The 19726-nt window shown below is 49.7% G+C and overlaps 1 protein-coding gene and 1 non-coding gene across 10 annotated transcripts in view; both read right to left on the reverse strand.

Moving 5' to 3' along the window:
- Nucleotides 1-19726, reverse strand: part of KATNIP (katanin interacting protein) — a 185029-nt gene that overhangs the window by 140301 nt on the left and 25002 nt on the right. The gene's annotated exons all lie outside the window — the stretch shown is intronic.
- LOC127491506 (U6 spliceosomal RNA) lies at nt 12450-12555 on the reverse strand. Its single transcript, XR_007920226.3, has one exon. It is a non-coding gene; the product is annotated as a U6 spliceosomal RNA (small nuclear RNA).

A 19726-nucleotide genomic window follows, 5' to 3' on the forward strand; every position in this document is an offset into this window, starting at 1 on the left:
AAGGGCCCCAGCTGTCGGTCAGCAGGTGACTGGGTGAACAGGCTGTGGTACGCCCATTCAGTGGACTCTTACTTGCTCACTGTCTTGCTCTGTTTTCTGTTGCCATAACAAAACACCTGAGGCTGGGTCATATACAAAGGAAACAGACTGATTCTGGCTCATGACTCTGGAGGGCCGAGAGCCTGGCATGAACATGTGCTTGGCTTCTGGTGAGAGCCTCAGGGCGGAGGGCAGAAGAGCAAGCAGGCATGTGTGGGAGAGAAGAGCACCTGGCAGGACAGGAAGGCGAGGAAGCCACGCTCGCTCTGCTAACCGGCTCTCATGGGAACTGCATCAACCCCTTCCTGGGGGCAGCTCCCTCGTGATCCAGACGCCTCTTAAAGGCCCCTCAGTCTCTCAGCACCACACGGACGCTGGGAACCAACCACATCCAGTGCACGACAGTCACAGGGAGCGGGAGAGCACTATCAGCCACAGTGCAGGAGGAACTGAAGACGTTATGCCGAGAAAGAAATTGGACGCAGAAGGTCACATATTTATGATCGCATTTCTACAAAATGTCCACAACAAGCAAATCCATAGAGATAGAGAGGAGATCACTGGTCACCAGGTATGGGGAAGGCAGGCATCAGGACTGACAGCTGATAGGTACAGGATTTCCGTGTGAAGTGATGAGAACATTCTGGAAGCAGATGGTGGCAACAGCTGAACAACATTGTGAATATACTAAATATTGTACATTTTAAAGTGGTAAATTTTGTGTTATGTGAACTGTATCTCAAAAAATGTGCAAAAGTATTGGGATGATAATTAGAAGCCTCTACTATATAAATATAAAATGGTTAGAATATTGTTTGGCACATAATGTATGCTTTTTTTAAAAAAATGTTTATTTACTTATTTGAAAGGCAGAGTTACAGAGAGGCAGAGGCAGAGAGAGAGAGGTCTTCCATCTGCTGGTTCACTCCCTAGATGGCTGCAAAAGCCGGAGCTGAGCCCATCCAAAGCCAGGAGCCAGGAGCTTCTTCTGGGTCTCCCACACAGGTGCAGGGGCCCAAGGACCCGGGCCATCTTCTACTGCTTTCCCAGGCCATAACAGAGAACTGGATCAAAAGTGGAACAGCCGCAGCTCGAACTGGAGCCCATATGGTATGGGATGCTGGCATTGCAGGCAGCAGCTTCACCCACTATGTCACAGCACTGGCCCCTAATGTATGCCTAATAAATGTTAACGACTAGACTGGAGACACTGAAATGTTTCTAGGGACAGGTGACCAGCATCATGGTTAAGGCACTGGTTAATAAGCTCACGTTCCACCTGGGAGCACCTGGGTTTGATTCCCAGCTCCAGGTCCCGATTCCAGCTTCCTGCCGGTACAGACCCTAGGAGTCAACAGGTGATGGCACCAAGTACCTGAGTCCCTGCTACCCATGGAGGAGACCAGGACTGCATTGCCAGCTCCCAGTTTCAGCCTAACCCAGCCCTGGCTGTTGTGGGCATGTAGGGGAGCGAATCAGTGGATGGGGGCTCTAGGTTCTGTCACTGCCTCTCTGCCTCTCAAATAAAGTAAGCAAGGGTATTTTAATATTTCTAATTATGGTAAAAGCTAAACTCACAGGAGACCCCAGACCAGCACCCTCAGCTAACCCTGCAAGCAGTTTTCACCACAAAGCCAACACCCACCTGAAATTCAAGCAAAGAAAAAAAAAAATGACATCTCTCTTTTTTTTAAGGATGCAACTTCCCTTTCTCTGTGTAGGAAGTGGCTGAGCTAAACTGTTTCTGGGGAGAGCAGCTGGTTGTAGGATTTGGCCTGGCTCCGGGAGAGGGGTTGCAATCACACCCTCAGAACAGGCGCCAGGCGGTGACAATCACCATTTCACTAGTGCACCAGCCCTTGAAGGTGTCATTGCGGATGGCAGGCAAGGAACGGTCCCAGGTGGTGGCATGAGGCAGGATCCAGGACAGCAAGGCAGAGTAAGGGGCCCGGTGACAGAAGGCTTGGTCTCCTCTGATGAAAACAGAGTCTGACAATGTCTCTGCCGGTGTTTGTCAAAAGCGGATGACTTGAAGCTGGTGAGGCGGGGAAGAAGGCCAGGCATGCAGGCTGTGCTGCTGTTTTTAGGAGGGAAGCAAAGGACTGGGAGAGTCTCGTTAGCTAGCGTGGTGGCCTGTGTCCTCTCCAAGCACATGTTCTTTATTTTCTATTCGTTTTTACTTATTTTTATTTTTAAAAAAAAGATTTATTTTTATTTGAAAGGCAGAGTTACAGAGACAGTGAGTGCACACTTCCAACTGCTGGTTTACTTCCCAAATGGCTACAACAGCCAGGGCTGGGCCAGGCTAAGCCAGGAGCCAGGAGTTTCTTCCAGGTCTCCCACATGGGTGCAGGGTCCAAGCACTTGGGCCATCTTCTGCTGCTTTCCCAGGTGCATTAGCAGGGAGCTGGATAGGAAGTGGAGCAGCTAGGACTCCAACCAGCATGCATAGGGGATGCCAGCACTGCAGGCTCAATCTGCTGTGCCACAATGCCAGTCCTTTATTTTCATTTTACTTGAAAGGCACACAGAGACAGAAAGCCCTCTGTTATCCACCTGTTCACTCCCCAAAGGTCCATAACAGTCAGGGCTGGGCCAGGCCAAAGCCAGAAGCCAGGAACTCAATCTAGCTCTCCCACGTGGGTGGCAGGGATCCAATGACTTGAGCCATCACCTGTGCTCTCCAAGGGTACACATTAGCAGGAAACTGGAATCAGTACAAAGCTGGGACTTGAATGCAGGCCCTGTGATATGAGACGTGAGTTTCCCAAGTTGGGTCTTTACCACTGTGCCAAATGCCCACTGCCAAACACAGGTCCCCAAGAGTGGAAGAGCAGCCCACACATTCCACGTGCTCTCAGCTTCCTTCTCACTCCTTCCAGCCCATAGCCACTGTGTTCTGCTCAGAGCTCGGTGGCTTCCTTCACTGAGAACCTGCCTGTGGCTGGGCAAGTAAGTTAACAAAGGCGCTCAGGGGAGCCATGATGCAGTCTCCCCGAAAACAAGACAAAACCAAACCAAACCCTGCAAAGCTTCAACCTACTCAGACACAGCCATGCCGCTCCTTGGAATTCAACCTAAGGAAAGAGTCACACTGCTGCCTGGCCAAATGCCAGCTGGAAATAAGCCCCAAGTCCTCCAAGTGGGGAACAGCTCCGTGACCCACAGTCTGCGCAACCAGGGAATATTGTGCAATAGGTTCTTTAAAAAGGGCTAGATAACAACAAGGACAAATCTTCAAGACACACAGTCTAAGAAGAATAGACTAGTTCCAAGTTCCAGGAGCATACTGCCAAACAACACATTCAATGTGATGACAAAGTAAGAAAATGCACATTTTTAAAAAAATGTATATATATATATGGGAATTTCAAAAAGTTTGTGGAAAATAGAATTAAAAGATGTTTATTTTAGTGCAAAATTTTTTCATAGCATACATTTTCCATGAACTTTTGGAAGACTCCCTTGTATATTTTATGGGTATACGCAGGTATATAAATGCACAGAGAAAGTTCTGGGAGGATCCCTGCCAAGTTTATGGCAACAGTTCCTCCAGGAAGGGATCAGGAAGGGATGGGAATTGGCAAAGGGATTTTAGCTTTATGCAGAAGGCTACAAAGAACGTCTCAGAGGAAGGTGGTTTCTGGTATCACGCATGTGAGTAATAACCTCTGCCCCTCCCACATCTCTCCTCCAAGAGGGAAAAAAATCATCAGTGGCTCCACATTCCAGACAAACTCGGCTCAACATGCTTTCCCCTGAATCCGGTTCCTTATCCATCACCCACTCAAGGGCTTTGTGGGTTTTACTCCAAATTCCTGACATCCCCTCCAACCTGTCCTCAATCCTTAGCATCTCAGGACATGAGAAATCTGTCACTGCTCAGACACCAAGCTCAGCACCTTCTTAATTCCTTTGTTCTCTCCCACCCAACAAGCCCCGGCCCTGCCCCTTCTCAACACCTCACCTGCTCCCCTCCCAGAACAAGCCCCCTTCACCCCTCCCAGGTTGTGCGATGTCTGCCTTGAACACCTCCCTCCGCCCTGTCCATTCCCCCACAAAGCAGGGAGCACAGGATGATGAAACACCTCAGCTCCCAGCTCCCAGCTTTCACAGAGCAGAAGCCCAAGCCCTGACAGATGGCCATGAGGCCTTCCACAGCCTGCCCCTGAGCCCTCTGTCCTGTCTCCCATGGCTCTGTCCCTAGTCCTTTCTGCTTTAGCCACACAGATGCCAAGGGCCCCAGGGCTTTGGCACTTGCAGTTGACTCTGCAACTTTTCCCAGAGATCTGCACGGCTGCTCTCATCTGCCTGCCATCTCTGCTCAGGTTTGGAGTGAGGCCTTCCTGAAGACCCATGGGCTTTCTGGATACCTCTCATTTAGTCCATGAATGTGTGGCTCTGTGTGTGCTGTTCACTGGGGAATGTCCAGGCGTGGGCAAGTGCCTGGCACCTAGCAGCTGCCGAGTGGATGAGCAGAGCCTGCTCCATAGGGCCCAGAGGAATGCTGGCAGCTTCAGTGACCCATTTGCTCTGAACATGCTTGGATTCCACCACAGTGAACTATCCAGGGGTCCCTTGAACTCCTACATATGCTCATGGAACCACCTCTCTTCTTTTTTGATTAAAGATATGCTTATTTAAAAGAGAGAGGGAGATACAGAAAGAGAGAGAGAGAGAGATCTGCATTTGCTGGTTCACTCCCCAAATGGCTGTAACAGCCAGGATTGGGCCAGGCCAAAGCCAGGAACAAGGAGCCAGGTCTCCCACATGGGTGCTGGGGTCCAAGCACTTGAGCTATCTTGTGCTGCTTTCCCAGTCACATTAGCAGGGAGCTGGATTGGAACAGGAGCAGCCAGGACTCGAACCAGTGCCCATAAGGGATGCTGGTGTTGGCAGGTGGTAGCCTAATCCATTGTGTCACAATGCCATCCCCACCCACCACCTCACCTCTTATCCATCATCTGAACCTTACCCCAAAGCTCCAGACCAGCAAGCTTCAATGTCACTTCCTCCTGACCTTCTGGCCAGTCCACTTCCCACCCCTTGTCCTGTGGGCTGAGTTAAAAATGTTCTCTTTGAGGCCGGCGCCACGGCTCACTAGGTTAATCCTCCGCCTGCGGCGCCGGCACACCGGGTTCTAGTCCCGGTCGGGGCGCCGGATTCTGTCCCCGTTGCCCCTCTTCCAGGCCAGCTCTCTGCTGTGGCCAGGGAGTGCAGTGGAGGATGGCCCAAGTGCTTGGGCCCTGCACCCCATGGGAGACCAGGAGAAGCACCTGGCTCCTGCCATCGGATCAGCGCGGTGCGCCGGCTGCAGCGCGCCGACCGCGGCGGCCATTGGAGGGTGAACCAACGGCAAAAGGAAGACCTTTCTCTCTGTATCTCTCTCTCACTGTCCACTCTGCCTGTCCAAAAAAAAAAAAAAAAAAAATGTTCTCTTTGGAGCAGGCGTTTGGTGCAATGTTTAACAAGATGCTTGGGGTGCTTGCATCCCATTTCAGAGTACCTGGGTTGGAGTCTGAGCCAACTTCCTGCTAACGTACAGCCTGGCAGGCAGCAGGTGATGACTGAATATGTGGGTCCCTGCCACCAGTGTGAGAGACCAGGACTGTGTTCCCAGCTCCCAGCTTTGGCCTGGCCCAGCCCTGGCTGCTGAGGCATTATAAAGGGAATCATTTGCTACCTTTCAAATCAATTAAATAAATAAGTTTTAAAGTGTAAGTCTTTGTCCTCTAGCCTCCCATGCTTTCCGTTGTGTTGTTGTACGGTTGTTAAAATGCTACTGTTTACAGAGTCCGTTGCTCTGTGCTGAGTCATCAATTCTGCTGAGTGGCTTGCAGGCATTATTTCATTAAATCATTGCAACAACTGGCAAAGTAGCCATTATTATCTCCATTTCACAGTTAAGGAAACCAAGGCACAGAGCATCATCTGATGACAGGTGACAGAGCTAGTGTCTGAACCGAGCCCTGCTGGACTCGAGTCTGTGCTGGTAAATTTTAGTATCAAGTCCCTCCATGAAACTGGCTCTTGAGCCCTTGGCCAGGCTGAGGTGAGCCAAGTCACCAAAGAAATAAGCAAACCAGCCAAACAAACAAACAACCACGGATTGCAGAGGATCCAGGACTGAACCATGGTGATGACACAGGGTGGCTCCCTGGCTTGAGTCACTGGCCAGCCCTCAGTGACACAAGATTTATTTATTTGAAAGCAGAACAACAGAGAGAAGGAAAGACAGACAGAGAGAGGGAGAGAGACAGAGAGAGAGAGGAAGAGATAGACAGATCTTCCATCTCCTAGTTCACTCCCCAAATGCCTGCAACAGCCAGGCCTGGGGCCCAGGTCAAAGCAGGAGCCAGGAACTGTCTAGGTCTCTCGCATAGGTGACAGGGGCCCAAGTACCTGGGACATCATCTGCTGCTTTCCAGGCACACTGGTAGGAAGCTGGATTGGAAGCAGAGGAGCCAGGACTTGAACTGACTCTCTGATATGGGACACCAGCATTGCAAGTGGTGGCTTAACCTGCTGCGCCACAATGCCAGCCTTGACTTGTTCTTTGCTTTAAAAAAAAAAAAAATTATTCATTTATTTGAGAGGCAGAGTTACAGAGAGAGGGACAGACAGAGAGAAAGGTCTTCCTTCCACTGGTCCACCCCCAAAACAGCCGCAATGGCTGGAGCTGAGCTGATCCGAAGCCAGGAGCAAAGGAGCTTCTTCTGGGTCTTCCACATGAGAGCAGGGGCTTAAGCACTTGGACCATCCTCCACTGCTTTCCCAGGCCATAAACAGAGAGCTGGATTGGAAGAGAAGCAGCCAGGACATGAACCAGTGCCCATATGAGATGCCAGCGCCACAGGCAGAGGCTTAGCATAGGACGCCACAGTGCTGGCCCCTTCACTTGTTCTTAACACCCAGACACATCCTCGCTCTTGGCCTCCTTGACACATCCCCTCTTCAGAGCCCTGTGATGCAGTAATTTAGTTCCCTTTCTGCTAAACTAGATGGAGTTTATTATTATTTTTTTTTTAACCAAGTCCTACGTAATACAAATCCCTTGCAGAGTGGCTCTAAGAAATAAGAAAGCAATGTATGAAAAACACTTCCCTCAGTGTCTGGCCTTGGTAAATAACAACCAATACATGGTCTCTAATATTATTACGATAAGCAAGCCACAAGGACACGCTATTACAGGAACGGGACAGATGAATCACTTCGCCCGGGCATCTAAATTAGTCCTCCCGGGAAGGGGGGGGCATACCAAGGGGCCCTGTCCTTGGTCCTACACCACACTGTAATTTTATCAATGGCTGGGTCTGGCTGTGGAAGGTTGTTTATTAAGTCTGTGGATGATATTCAGGTGAGAAACACATGGGAAAAACTGGGTGATGGAACCTGAGTTCAGATCAACTTCTACAGGCTGGAGACGGAGTGAGAACAGCTTAGTAAAATGTGTCACTGCCAAGATAAAGGTTCCGTACAAGGGGAGCTGCTGGGAGGGGTGGATAGATGGGAAAGGTTCATGATACGCAAGATGGGGCTTGCAGTTTCTGGGCTTGCTCAGTGTGAGCTAACAGGCTGGTGTGGCTGCCAGAAACTCCTACCAACACAACTACTTGCTCACACTGAGAGAGAAGAAGGGCACAGACATGCTTGAGCACCTACTGTGTGCCGGGCCCTGCACTGAACACCTGACAGCCACTGTTCCGGGCGACCCCCTCACTAGCCCTGTGATGTGGGCGTTATCACCGTGCTCCCCACTTGACAGGTGAGGCTGGCGAGGCTCAGGGAGGTGAGGAGACCGGACCGAGAGAGCACAGAATGTGAACTCGATGCTCATTAGGATGTGCCCTTCATCCCTGCATTCTGCGCTCAGCGGTTCACAGCTGGAATATTCTGTTTGGTCCTCAGACAGTGTATTTTTGGAGATGAATGAACTTGTCCAGATGAAGGTGACGGGAAGGTGAAAACTCTATCAAGAAGTCCCCTTGAGAACAAGTTGAGCTGGGAAGACCAAGAGCAAGGACACCCCTCAGCCTCTCCTACCCGAGTGCCCAGAAATGACACCATTTAACATCTATGACAGCACAGAAAATAAAGAGTGGTGTCACCAGCCGGTGAAAACTGCTGCAGAAGCCCTGGGAAATAGCCGGCAGACAGGACTGGACTAATGAAAAGAAACACAGGCTGAAGCAGAAGCCAGGTAGGACTGCTACAAAGGCAGGAGGGAGACAGCACATTCCCCAGGGAGACAAGGTCCAGCCTGAAGGTCAAAGAGATTCGCTGAAAACTCATGGGCATACTAGCGGGTAGCTCTTTAAGGTCCATCCAGCCCTTGGAGCTCTGAGTGTGGTGCTGTGAGACAGAAAGGCAGGCCGTGGCCAGGGGAACAGGAAGACAGCAAGCTCCAAAGATGGACGGCTGGCATCACTCTTCTTTACCAAGTTCTGTCCTCGGCACACAATCTATCCACAGGCAAGGCAACAGGAAGTCACAGTACACACAAGAGCACATGTCCACGGAGCTCCAGGTGGTCCAGGGAAACTAACACCATGGAAGACAGGGCCCAATTTAACAAATACAGGTTGAGCAGCCCTAACCAGAAATCCCAAATCTACAATATTCCAGAAGCTGAAACTTTTTAAGCATCACATGGGCACCGAAGATGCTTAGATTTGGGAGCCAGTGTAAATCCACCACCTGCGACACCGGCATCCCATATTAGAGAACTGATTCAAGTCCAGCTCCTTGCTAATGTGCCTGGGAAAGCAACAGAAGATGGTCCAGGAGCTTGGGCCTCTGTCAGCCACATGGGAGATCCAAATGGAGCCACAGGCTCCTGGATTTGACCTGGTGAATGAACCAGCAGATGGAAGATTCTCTCTCTCTCTCTTTACTCTGTTGTGGCCATTTGGAGTGAACCAGAAGGTATAAGATCTCTCTCTCTCTCTCTCTCTCTCTCTGTCACCTCCTCTCTCTATGTAACTCTGCCTTTCAAATAAATCTTTATAAAACAAGGCTTTAAGATTAGATACACTTAAACAGTCAAGTCTATGCAAATATTCCAAAATCAAAAATCCTTGAAATCTGAAACACTTCTGGACCCAAGCAATTGGGATATAGAATAGTCAACCTTTGTAAAAACTAACAACCACACAACAGGTAACAATGCAAGTGGAGGCATTTAAAATACATCACGTATGATCAAATGGGTGAGAGAGGACATCATGACCACGAAGCAGGAGGAGCCCACTACAGAAAAGGATGAATTAGAAGTCACAAATAAAAGATTTAATCATTAAACAAACAAACAAAGCAAAAGACACTGAATAGAAACAAATAGAGAGAAAATCAGTGCTCTGGAAGACAAGGTGTAGGCATTTACCCAAAATGCAGGAGTAAACGCAAAGAGGACTGACAAAAAGTGGGAATGATGTCCGATGTCCATATTCACTGTGGGCAAGGTTTTAGATGACAGGCTTCCTCGAATATTTTTGGTAGAAATGTAAATTGCTTTCTTCATGAGGCTATTTCCAGGTTTCTTGCAGTAGGAGCCCAATCAACCCCTATTTTTATGGCAAGGGTCAGCAAATGACGGGTACAGGCAAATCTGGCCAGCTGCCTCCTTTGTAAGAAAGTGTCAGTGGGACACTGCCATGCCCACTCATTCGCATAGTGTCTCTGGCTGCTTTCACGCTCAGTGGTGGAGTTGAGTGCCTGTGAGGCACAGTGGGTACCTTGCAAATGTTCAACTATTTACTATCTGGTCCTTTACAGACAAACCTTGCTGACCCTTGGTTTAGGCCATTATTGGTTGGGTTTTCTGATACTTGGACTCCTAACTGAAACAATGAATGGAGATGCAAGACTAGAAAAACCTCTAAAAGGATGAACATCTAGTTGGTAACAAAAGTTATTTCTATGGAGAGGAAGGAGACTGAGCAGAATTTGAAGGGGAGAGGTTATTTACATGTGCAAATGTGAAAACTTAATAATGACAATGAACTTGAATTAATTTGCAATTTAATGTTTCTAAGAACTGCAGGTCTAAGAAGAAACTGCTGATGCATTTAAAAATGTGAATGAATCTCAAGATACATTTAGCAGAAGAAAGACACAAAAAGTACTTACTCTGTGATTCCATTTATAGCAACCTGAGTCAAGATAGTGGTTACTGGGGCTGGCGCTGTGGCAAAGCAGGTGAAGCACCGCCTGCAGTGCCAGCACCCCATATGGGCACCAATTCAAGTCTTGGCTGCTCCACTTCTGACCCAGCTCTCTGCTATGGCCTGGGAAAGCAGTAGAAGATGGCCCAAGTCCTTGGGCCCCTGCACCCACATGCAAGACTTGGAAGAAGCTCCTGGCTCCCGGCTTTGGGTTGGTCCAGCTCCAGCCATTGTGGCCATTTAGGGAGTGAAATCAGCAGATGTAAGACCTCTCTCCCTGTCTCTTTCTGCCTCTGCCTCTCTGTAACTCTGCCTTTCAAATAAATAAGTAAATCTTAAAAATAAAAGACAGTGGTTACCTTTGAAGAGGTATATTAACTGGGAGAGACATACAGAAGACCCCTGAGGTGCAAGAAATATTCTAGGGGCTGGCACTGTGGCATAGTGGGTAAAGCCACTGCCTGCAGTGCCAGCATCCCATAAGGGCGCCAATTCAAGTCTTGGCTGCTCCACTTCCGATCCAGCTCTCTGCTATGGCCTGGGAAAGCAGAAGATGGCCTAACCCCTTGGCCCCCTGCACCCACATGGGAGACCTGGAAGAAGCTCCTGGCATCTGGCTTTGGATTGACACAGCTCTGGCAGTTGTGGCCATCTGGAGAGTGAATCAGCAGAGGGAAGACCTCTCTTTCTCTGCCTCTGCCTCTCTGTAACTCTGTCTTTCAAATAAAATAAATAATTTTTTTTTAAAAGAAATATTCTATTTTTTTATGTGGACAGTGCTAACACAGAGGTGCTTATCTATAAAAATTCCTAGAAGTATACGCTTAGGATTGTCCATTTTATTGTACATAAATTATATATCAATAAATTAATAAAAATAACACTGGAAAGTAAGCAAACATAGGCCACCTAACCCAGACCCTGGTCCTGTCCTGGCCCACTCTGCCATTCTACCTCTTATGTACCCAGTCACCTCCCAGAGCAAAAACAAAGCATGGGTGGCCCAAAGGATATTTATTTTAAGATTTAGTTATTTTTATTCATTTGAAAAGTCAGGAGGCAGAAACAGAGACAGAGAGAAAGATCTTCCATCTACTGGTTCAGTCCCCACATGCCCATGACAGCCAGGGCTGGGCCAGGCCAGAGCCAGGGGCCAAGAACTCAACCTGGGTCTCCTGTGTTCGTGGCAGGGTCCCAAGTACTTGAACCAACACCTGCTGCCTCCCAGGGTGCTCATTAGCAGGAAGCTGGAATTAAAAGCAGGACTGGGATTCAAACTGGGACTCGGATATGGCATGCGGGCATCCCAAGAGGCATCTTAAGTGCTGCGCCAAATGCCCATCCGTACCCCTACTTCCCAGAACATTTTCTGAGTTGTTTTTATATATTAAAATAAAAAAAGTTGAAGCAGTTATCTAGTAAAAGCAGCCCAGAACTTTGTTAAACCTCACTACCCTTACTTCATGGGTTTTGTTTGAATTATTCAGTGCAGGTGGGGAGGTGACATTCAGTCTCTTTAGTGGCCTCCAGTTAGGATCCAGGTCTTGTTAAGTGCTCTGAGTTGGGGACGGTGAGCACCAGACCATGCCTGCTTCCATTATCCCACCATTGCTGCCCCTGCCTGCCTAGTCCCTGCCCGACCCTGTAGTCCCAGGCATGCAAGATCCTCCTGTCTGGTTAGGAGCCTCGGCAGTCTCCTGGCAAGAGGACAGCCAACCAGCGTCCCAAGCAAGGCTAGGCTTCCTGTGTTTAACTCCCTCTTCTCTTCCTCATGGGGTCCTCACACACCTTGGGGAGGAAGCACTGCCATGCACCACTGTACAGACACAGTAACTAGAGCACATATTGGGCACAGCAGACAAAATACCATTTGGGATGCTCTCACTCCATACCAGAGTGCCTAGGGTCGGGTTGGGGCTCTGCTCCCCCAATTCCAGCTTCCTGCTAATGTACACCATGGGAGGCAGCAGGTGATGATGGCTCAAAAGCTTGGACCCCTGCCACCCACATGGGAGACCCAGATTGAGTTCTGGGCTCCTGGCTTTTTTTTAAAAGCATTTTACTGAAATGCAGTATACATGCAAAAGAAATGCATGGAAGTATACAGATGAGTTTTTTGTCCCCTGTTCACACTCATAACCAACACCCAAATTAAAAACAAAACATTACTAGGACCCCTAGAGTCCTGCTATTTCCCCCTCTTCATTCCTTTTCTTTTTTTTGCAGGAAAGAAGAGTATATTGTCAGAAAAATATGGACTGCTTCATGAGTTTGCGTGTCATCCTTGCGCAGAGGCATGCTAATCCTCTCTGCATGGTTCCAATTTTAGTACATGGGCTACCAAAGTGAGCACTGGGGCTCCTGGTTTTTGGCCTGGCCCAGCCCTGGCTGTTGTGGGCATTTGGGGAGTGAACTAGCAAACTGGCAGATAAAAGATTGATCTCTTTCAAAAGTAAAAAAAAAAAAAAAAAAAAAAAAAGCCTGAGCCCCAACTGGTTAAGGAACTTGCCTAAGGTTCTGCTGCCGCCCTCCAAAAGCGATCCGCTCCTGCCATTTTGCCAGCATCCACGGAACCAGCTCTGCCTGGCACTGGCTGTGTCAACCGAGGCAGGCACCTCCCTGCACTGAGCCTAGATGGCCTCCCTTGCAAGATGCGGCTAACGCGGCTTACCTCACCAGGGGACCACGAGAAGTGAGGGAGACAATGGATGTGAAAGCCATTTTTAACCACCGGCCATCTGGCAGGTGCACCGCTCCCACTGCAGAGCAGCCAGGACGCTGACAGCTGTTGCTTTTTGCCTGCCCACGATCCATCTTCCCTTCTCCTGGCAACAGGGCTCCTGATTGCTCCCTTGGGAAAGCACCCTCCGGTACCGTGTGCTTACCGCGAGACTGACCCCAGCCGCCCTTTCTCCCCAGGAGGCTGTGCAGCCAGACACTAGCTAGTGCGTCTCAATTCACAGGCTTGCCTCAACAGCTGCCCTGGCCCAGAGCTCTCATGCTGCAGCAGCTGTTGAGAGGATGACACCAATGACAGGAAGGAGAGAGGGAAGAGGGGGTTTTCGATGTGCCAGGCACGTTTTCTAAGCACCTCTGACACCCCAGTGAGGCGGGGGCTGGCACTACCCCCATTCTGTATTTGAAGGGACTGAGGCTCAGTGGGAGGGATGCTTTGGGGGGAAGTGATGAGGTGGGATTCCTTCTTGGGCCATGCAGCTCGTCCCTCTACACTATCTGGCCTCTGTGGGGTAAGCCTGGGGCTGCTGGCAGTCACCATGCCGCCGACAAGGAACAGGCTGGGGGAGAAGAAGGCAAAGTCCAGAGGAACTGGGTCACAGCACCTGGATCCAGCCACGCCTGATGTTGTCCGCCCCTGCATTTTCAGTTAGGTAAGGCCACAAATCTCCCCTTTCTGGCTGCAGCTGCTGCGAGGGAGGCTTCTGTCTGCTGAGCAGAGTCCGAGAGATGTGGCCTGTGACTCTCCGCAGAGTCAACACCACAGAACCACTGGCTCTCATTAGAGAAGAGGAGGGCCATCGGGGGGAGGCTGCAGTCTGGACTGGAGGCCACATGCCGTGGCACTGCTGTGGCCCTGGCCCTGCTCCCCCAGAGCCACCCCACCCCACCCTAAGGGACGGTTCTCACAGGGCGGGTCGAACCTGCAGGAGTCGCCTTCTCTTTGCACAGTTCTCTTTTCTATTCTTGTTTCGAATTTCTTCCCCAGAGTGTTTTTTGGCGAGGAGGGAGGAAGCAAAAGGAGACATTTTAAAGGCAATTTCAGGCCCAAGATCTCAGGATAGAGGCAAGTTTGATGATGCTACGTTGAAGGGCACGCGGCTTATCCACAGCAGACTCGGGAAGGGGAAGCTGTCAACATTCTCTCTTTCCAGCCGCAAACTGCAGCTCTCTGATTTTTTTTTTTTCCTAGAGTTTAATCTCGTGCAGGAAGCTAAGCTGATACCAGGAAGGTTTTAGACGTGTCAATCTCCTTCCTGGCATTTTATCAGAAATTGATTCTCCTTGCTTTCCGAGGCACGCGGCTAGGCCTGGCCATTGTTAACCCTGGGCTCTGGGCACCACGTTTGCAGACACACCTGCAGCTCCCACCCGGATTACATCTGGGCCGCGGATTCAGAGGCAAGGGAACAGCAATGAAAGCGGGCCATTCTTCAGACAGAGGAAGGGGCAGGCGAGCCCGCCCGCCCAGGCCTCATCCTGCGCTAAGACTGCTCCTCCCCCTCGGACTTTGAAGGGATTAGTAAGCAGGCTACTAGCTCCCAGCACAAGGGTACTTCACAACGTTCAGGGAAAACGGAATGAAAAGCTAAGTCTGCTTTAGCCCCCCCACATTTTGAAATCTACACGCTGTTTATTCCTGATCCACAGGTTGCATGAACTTTCTGAAGACCTCCCTGTAAACACAGATTTCTAAGTATTTGGCATCATGATGTGGGCGTTGTGGGGCAGCAGGTGGATCCACTCCCTGTGACAACCACGTCCCATACTGGAGTGCCAGTGAGAGACCTGGCTACTCGGCTTCTGATCCACCTCCCTGCTAGGGCGCCTGGAAGAAAGCAGATGATGGCTCAAGTGCTTTAGTGCCTGCCACTCACGTGGGAGAGCAGCCTGGAGTTCCTGGAGCCTGGCTTCAGCCTGGCCCAGTCCCAGCTGTTGCCGTCATTTGGGGAATGAACTGGTGGATCAAAGATCTCTCTCTCTCTCTCTCTCTCTCTCTCTCTGTCACTCTGTCTTTCAAATAATTAATATATATTAAAATACATATTTGGTACCAAAATAAACTCATCTTTTTTATAATAGCCACTGTTCTAAATTTAAAAAAAATTTTTTTTTCATTTTATTTGAAAGGCATAGAGATGAAGAGAAACCAACAGAGAGAGAGAGAGAGATCTTCCATCCACTGGTTCATTCCCTAAATGCATTTGGCCAGGCCAAAGCCAGGAGCCAGAAACTGCATCTGGATCTCTCACACTGGACTCAACTACTTGAGCAAACACCTGCTGCCTCTCAGGGTGTGCAGTAGCAGGAAGCTGGAACTGGAGGAGCCAGGTCTGTCACCAGGCCCTCTGATATGGTACACATGCATCTCAAGTGGTCTTAACACTGTGGCACATGCCTGCCTCTTAGCATTGTTTGAAGCACTTCACATGTTTGAGCCATGTTTTGCTGCTTTCCCAGGGAGCTGGGTTGGATGTGTAGCAGCTGGGGTAAGAACCAGTGCTCTGATATGAGATGCTGGTATCATAACCCACTGTGCCACAAGGCTGGCCACAACACATGGGAATTCCCTGAACCCTTTCCACAACCCTGTGATGCAGGTTCTATGCTATCTCTCCCTTTTAGCGGGGTGAAGTAGCGTCACACGGAGTGTAACTCACTTGCCTGAGTCCAGGCTGTTTAGTTCCAAGGTCCACAGGCTCCAATACTCTGCTCCACAGCTTTTAACCTTCTGTGGGACTGATCCACCCCGCATAAATCAGAAGCTGTCAGTGTCACCAGTGGCCCTGCTCTCGGAGCTCTCAAAGCCAGAGATCAAGACCCGCAAAAGCAGGAAGACTAACAATGATGCTTTTGCGACTGGGAAAGCATTTGGCAACTGGATCTAAAGTGGAGTTGGTTCTTTGCTGCCTAGAAATATGAACTAATTCTGGGAAAAGCACAGATTTTGGAATGTCAACTGTCATAGCAGGCTCTTGTAATACAGCCTCATCAGCATGCATTTTCTTAAAAAAAAAAAAATGTGTTAAACAAAGCACTTGAGATCTGCAAATTCGGAAAGGGCAGCTCCTGACTCCTCAGAAGGCTGAAGTTGCGAGAACCCTGAGAACGCAACTGAGGAAAAGGAAGAAAGAGGAGGGAGAAGTCAGAAGTCTGGTTGGCTCGCTGGATAGTGAAGTCCGAAACGTACACCAAGAGTCGCCAGGCTTAGGGCCTCCTGCCATCAGCCAAGACAGGTGCTGGGAGCACCTGAGAAGACTCCCAGGACCCAAGTGTACTGGGCAGGCCCCTGAGGGCGCCGCGCTCCTCCCACCCTCCTGGAGACGAGGGGACTAGGGAACTGTATCGGTGGCTGCTGAATGGCTCCCAGGTGGGGACGGCTGCCATGGTCAGTTGGACTTGAATCTGGCCAGCTCTTCGTGGGGTAGCCTGGAACAAAACTCTGCCCCCTCTTATGCATCATTAGGAGATGCACTGGAAACATCTGTTTAAATCCAGCCCATAACCTTTGATCCAATAATTCCACTTTTAAGAACTTAACCTTTGGCTATTCCTGCAAATGCACAAAGATATCTGCTTTAGAATATTCTTTAAAGTATACTCATAGTAGCAAAAGACCATTAACAGCTTAGATGGTCATTAAGCGGGAACCAGTAATACATTTATGCAATTGTTTAGTACAAAGTCTGATCTGAACTGACATGACATTGCACTTGGGTAGCCTTTATTTCTCTCATTTAGTGTGAATATTCATATTTTGCTGTAAATATCTTAGTGTATTTGATGTTTATTTTTTATCTCCTTGAAAGGCAATGAGAAAGAAACACAGAGAGAGAAAGAATGTGTGCTCTTCTATCTGCTGATTCACTCCCCAGTCTGCTCTTCCATCTGCGGACTCACAGGCCGAAGCCAGGAATCCAGAACTCCATCTGGGTCTCCCACAGAGCTGACAGGGACCCAACTACTTGAGCCATTGCCTACTGCCTCCCAGGGTGTGTATTAGCAGGAAGCTGGATTGAAAGCTGAGTAGCCAGGACCTGAAACAGGCACCCCAATGTGGAATGTGGGCATCCCAAGCAAGAGCTCAGGCCACTGCACCACAACGCCAGCCCCTGCGTTAGTGTATTTGATCATAAAGTGCTTCTCCAGGTCCTTCTGGGACAAGGCTACTTTCTGAAAATTAAATCTGCTTGGTTCCAAATAAAGGAGCATGTTCCTGTACATGCACAAGGGAGTGCTATGCAGCCATGGAGAGAAGGAGATCTGCCCACATGGCCCACCAGGGAGTGCTCTCCAAGGCGTGTCCAGGAACAAAACAACGTGTGCCACACGCCACATGGTGGTGAGCAGGGGAGGGTGTGAATGGGTGGGCACAGGAGACAGACTACATGCTCTGTACAGTTGCAGAGCTGTGCAGTATGTCTGGAAGGACACAGAAACTGACCACAGAGAAGAACTAGGGCTGAGGCACTGCACGCCCCCAGATCCTTCTGACCAGACTCTCCGGCCTCGGAGCTGGGCTTCCAGAGAGGAACTGGCCCCACTCAGAGAAGAGCGTCAAGATGGCAACAAGGTGCAGAGACTCAGAGCAGCGCCCAGGTTTGTTCATGGGGGCGCTTGGCAGGGACAGACACGGCTGTCCACACAACCTGATCCCCAGAGAACACCTTGGTCCTGGTCCCCAACCTCTGTGAAGGTCCTGAGACCCCCAACTCCTTTGCTTGGGAAAAATGAAAGGAGTTCCTAGTCTTGTACCAAGTCTGCTAAAAGCGGGGAGTCTGTGAGGGGGGTGTGTGTGTGTGTGTGTGTACACACCTGTGCACGCAGGCAAGGGGAAGCCTTAACCTCTCCTAAGTGGGTGAGGTTAATAATTTTGTAGAAGAGTTGGCTGTCCACAGCATTTTTGGGAATTTCCAATCAACTGTGCAAGATGACAGGCAATCACCGCTCGGAGTGGTTAAGAATGGCGGCCCTGGAGCTGGCCTGCTTGGCCCACTTGCCTGGGGACACACAGCCAGTGAGTGGAGGGGCTATGTTCAGCCTGAAGTGCACCTGGAGCAGGGGGCGGGGGGGGGGGGGTAGGGAGGCACCCCTCTGGGATATGCAATGGTGCCTGGGAAGTGCCTGCTGTTCTCTGCTAAGTGCTAGATGCTCTATGTCAGGTAATTCAGAGTCGCAGGGGCCTCTGTGGCCTGTGCAGCCCGCTGTCCCCTGTCCGTGAGCACCACTGCTGCCTGCGCACCAGCATGGATGCTGGCGGGATGAACTAGACAATGAATAAGATTTCTTCCTCCTCCGTGATTTCATTTTTTTTCTTTCCCGCTCTCTCTCCTCTCTCTCTCTTTTCCTAAAAACACTGTATGATAAATTTACTTCCTAATGATTTTTGAGCAAACTACAATGACCACAATTTCAAAATCATTAATAATTCATGAGCGAGGACCATAAACACTATATAATCTCCACAGGCAGGAACCATGAATACTTGCTAAGAGATGAGGCGGAGAATATTTTAAGCAGCTGAGCTGGAAGTACCTGCGGACTCCACGCCAACCAACCATCAGAGCTCCACTTTTCAGCAAGGGCTATAACTCCCCCATTGCCTCAATTCAATCCACCTCTTCCAGGAAGTCTTCCCTCCCTCCTCTGGCACTACCTGGGGTTTTCCCTGATCTTTCTTTGATTTGTGCCTACTGGCATCTGAGAGGGAAGAGGCAGGGGGGCACCCCTGGGGCCAGGTAGGGCGTGTATGGTCAACAGCTGACCAAGAGCCAGGGCTACTTAATACATGGAAAAGCACTGGTTGCATGTGCACTTTTGGAACCACTTGGAAGGGATTAAAAAACCCTGCTGCCCGAGTTACAGCCCCGGAGATTTGGACTTGGCTGCCTTGCAAAGAGGCCTGGCCACTGGAACAGGCAATGCCACTGTGGAATTCCAACATGAGCTTGTGACTGCAGCACAGGCCTCCTCACTGTATGCCTGTTTCCTACCAAGCAGGCATGTGCCACAGGGCAGGAAGGGGAACCCGCCCCATCTACGGGGGGCAGCCAGGGGCAGGTGTTTGATGTAGTTAAGATGCCACTTAGGATGCCCACATCCCACATCAGAGTGCCTGCTTCAAGTCCTGGCTCCATTTCCCACCCATTTTCCTGTTAATGTGTCCCTTGGGAGATAGCAGATGACAGCTCAAGTAAGTGTGACTCTGCCACCCAAGTGGAAGACCCAGATTGAGTTCCAGACTCCTGACCATGGCCTGGCCCAGCCCTGGCTTTTGTGGGCAATTCAGGGAGTGAACCAGTAGACAGAAGCTCTCCATGACTCTCTGCCTTTCAAATAAAGTGAATTTTAAAACAAAGTTTAAAGAGGGTAGCCTTACGAATGACAGTCATTATCCATGTGGCCATATGGGAATAAGGACTCAGTGTGGCAACCCCCTATTTTCCAAACAAGCCAGAAGTATGCAGCTTTATGCAAATCTCCCAACATTTAAATACAAACATCTAGTTTTAAAAAATAATAGGATTATATAAGATACAGGTTAGAAACAAATCCTCGGGCTGAATTTGATCTGGCAAAGTCTTTCTCTTTTCTTGTTTCTCTTCTTTTTTTTTTTTTTTTTAAGATTTTATTCATTTATTTGAGATGTAGAGTTACAGATAGTGAGAGGAAGAGACAGAGAGAAAGGCCTTTCTCCCACTGCTCACTCCCTAAATGGCCGCAACGGCTGGAGCTGCGCTAATCCGAAGCCAGGAGCCAGGAGCTTCTTCCCGGTCTCCCACTCAGGT

Source organism: Oryctolagus cuniculus, chromosome 19 (genome assembly GCF_051225735.1).
Source record: "Oryctolagus cuniculus isolate XC-2025 breed Fujian yellow rabbit chromosome 19, ASM5122573v1, whole genome shotgun sequence".
Lineage (NCBI taxonomy): Eukaryota > Metazoa > Chordata > Mammalia > Lagomorpha > Leporidae > Oryctolagus > Oryctolagus cuniculus.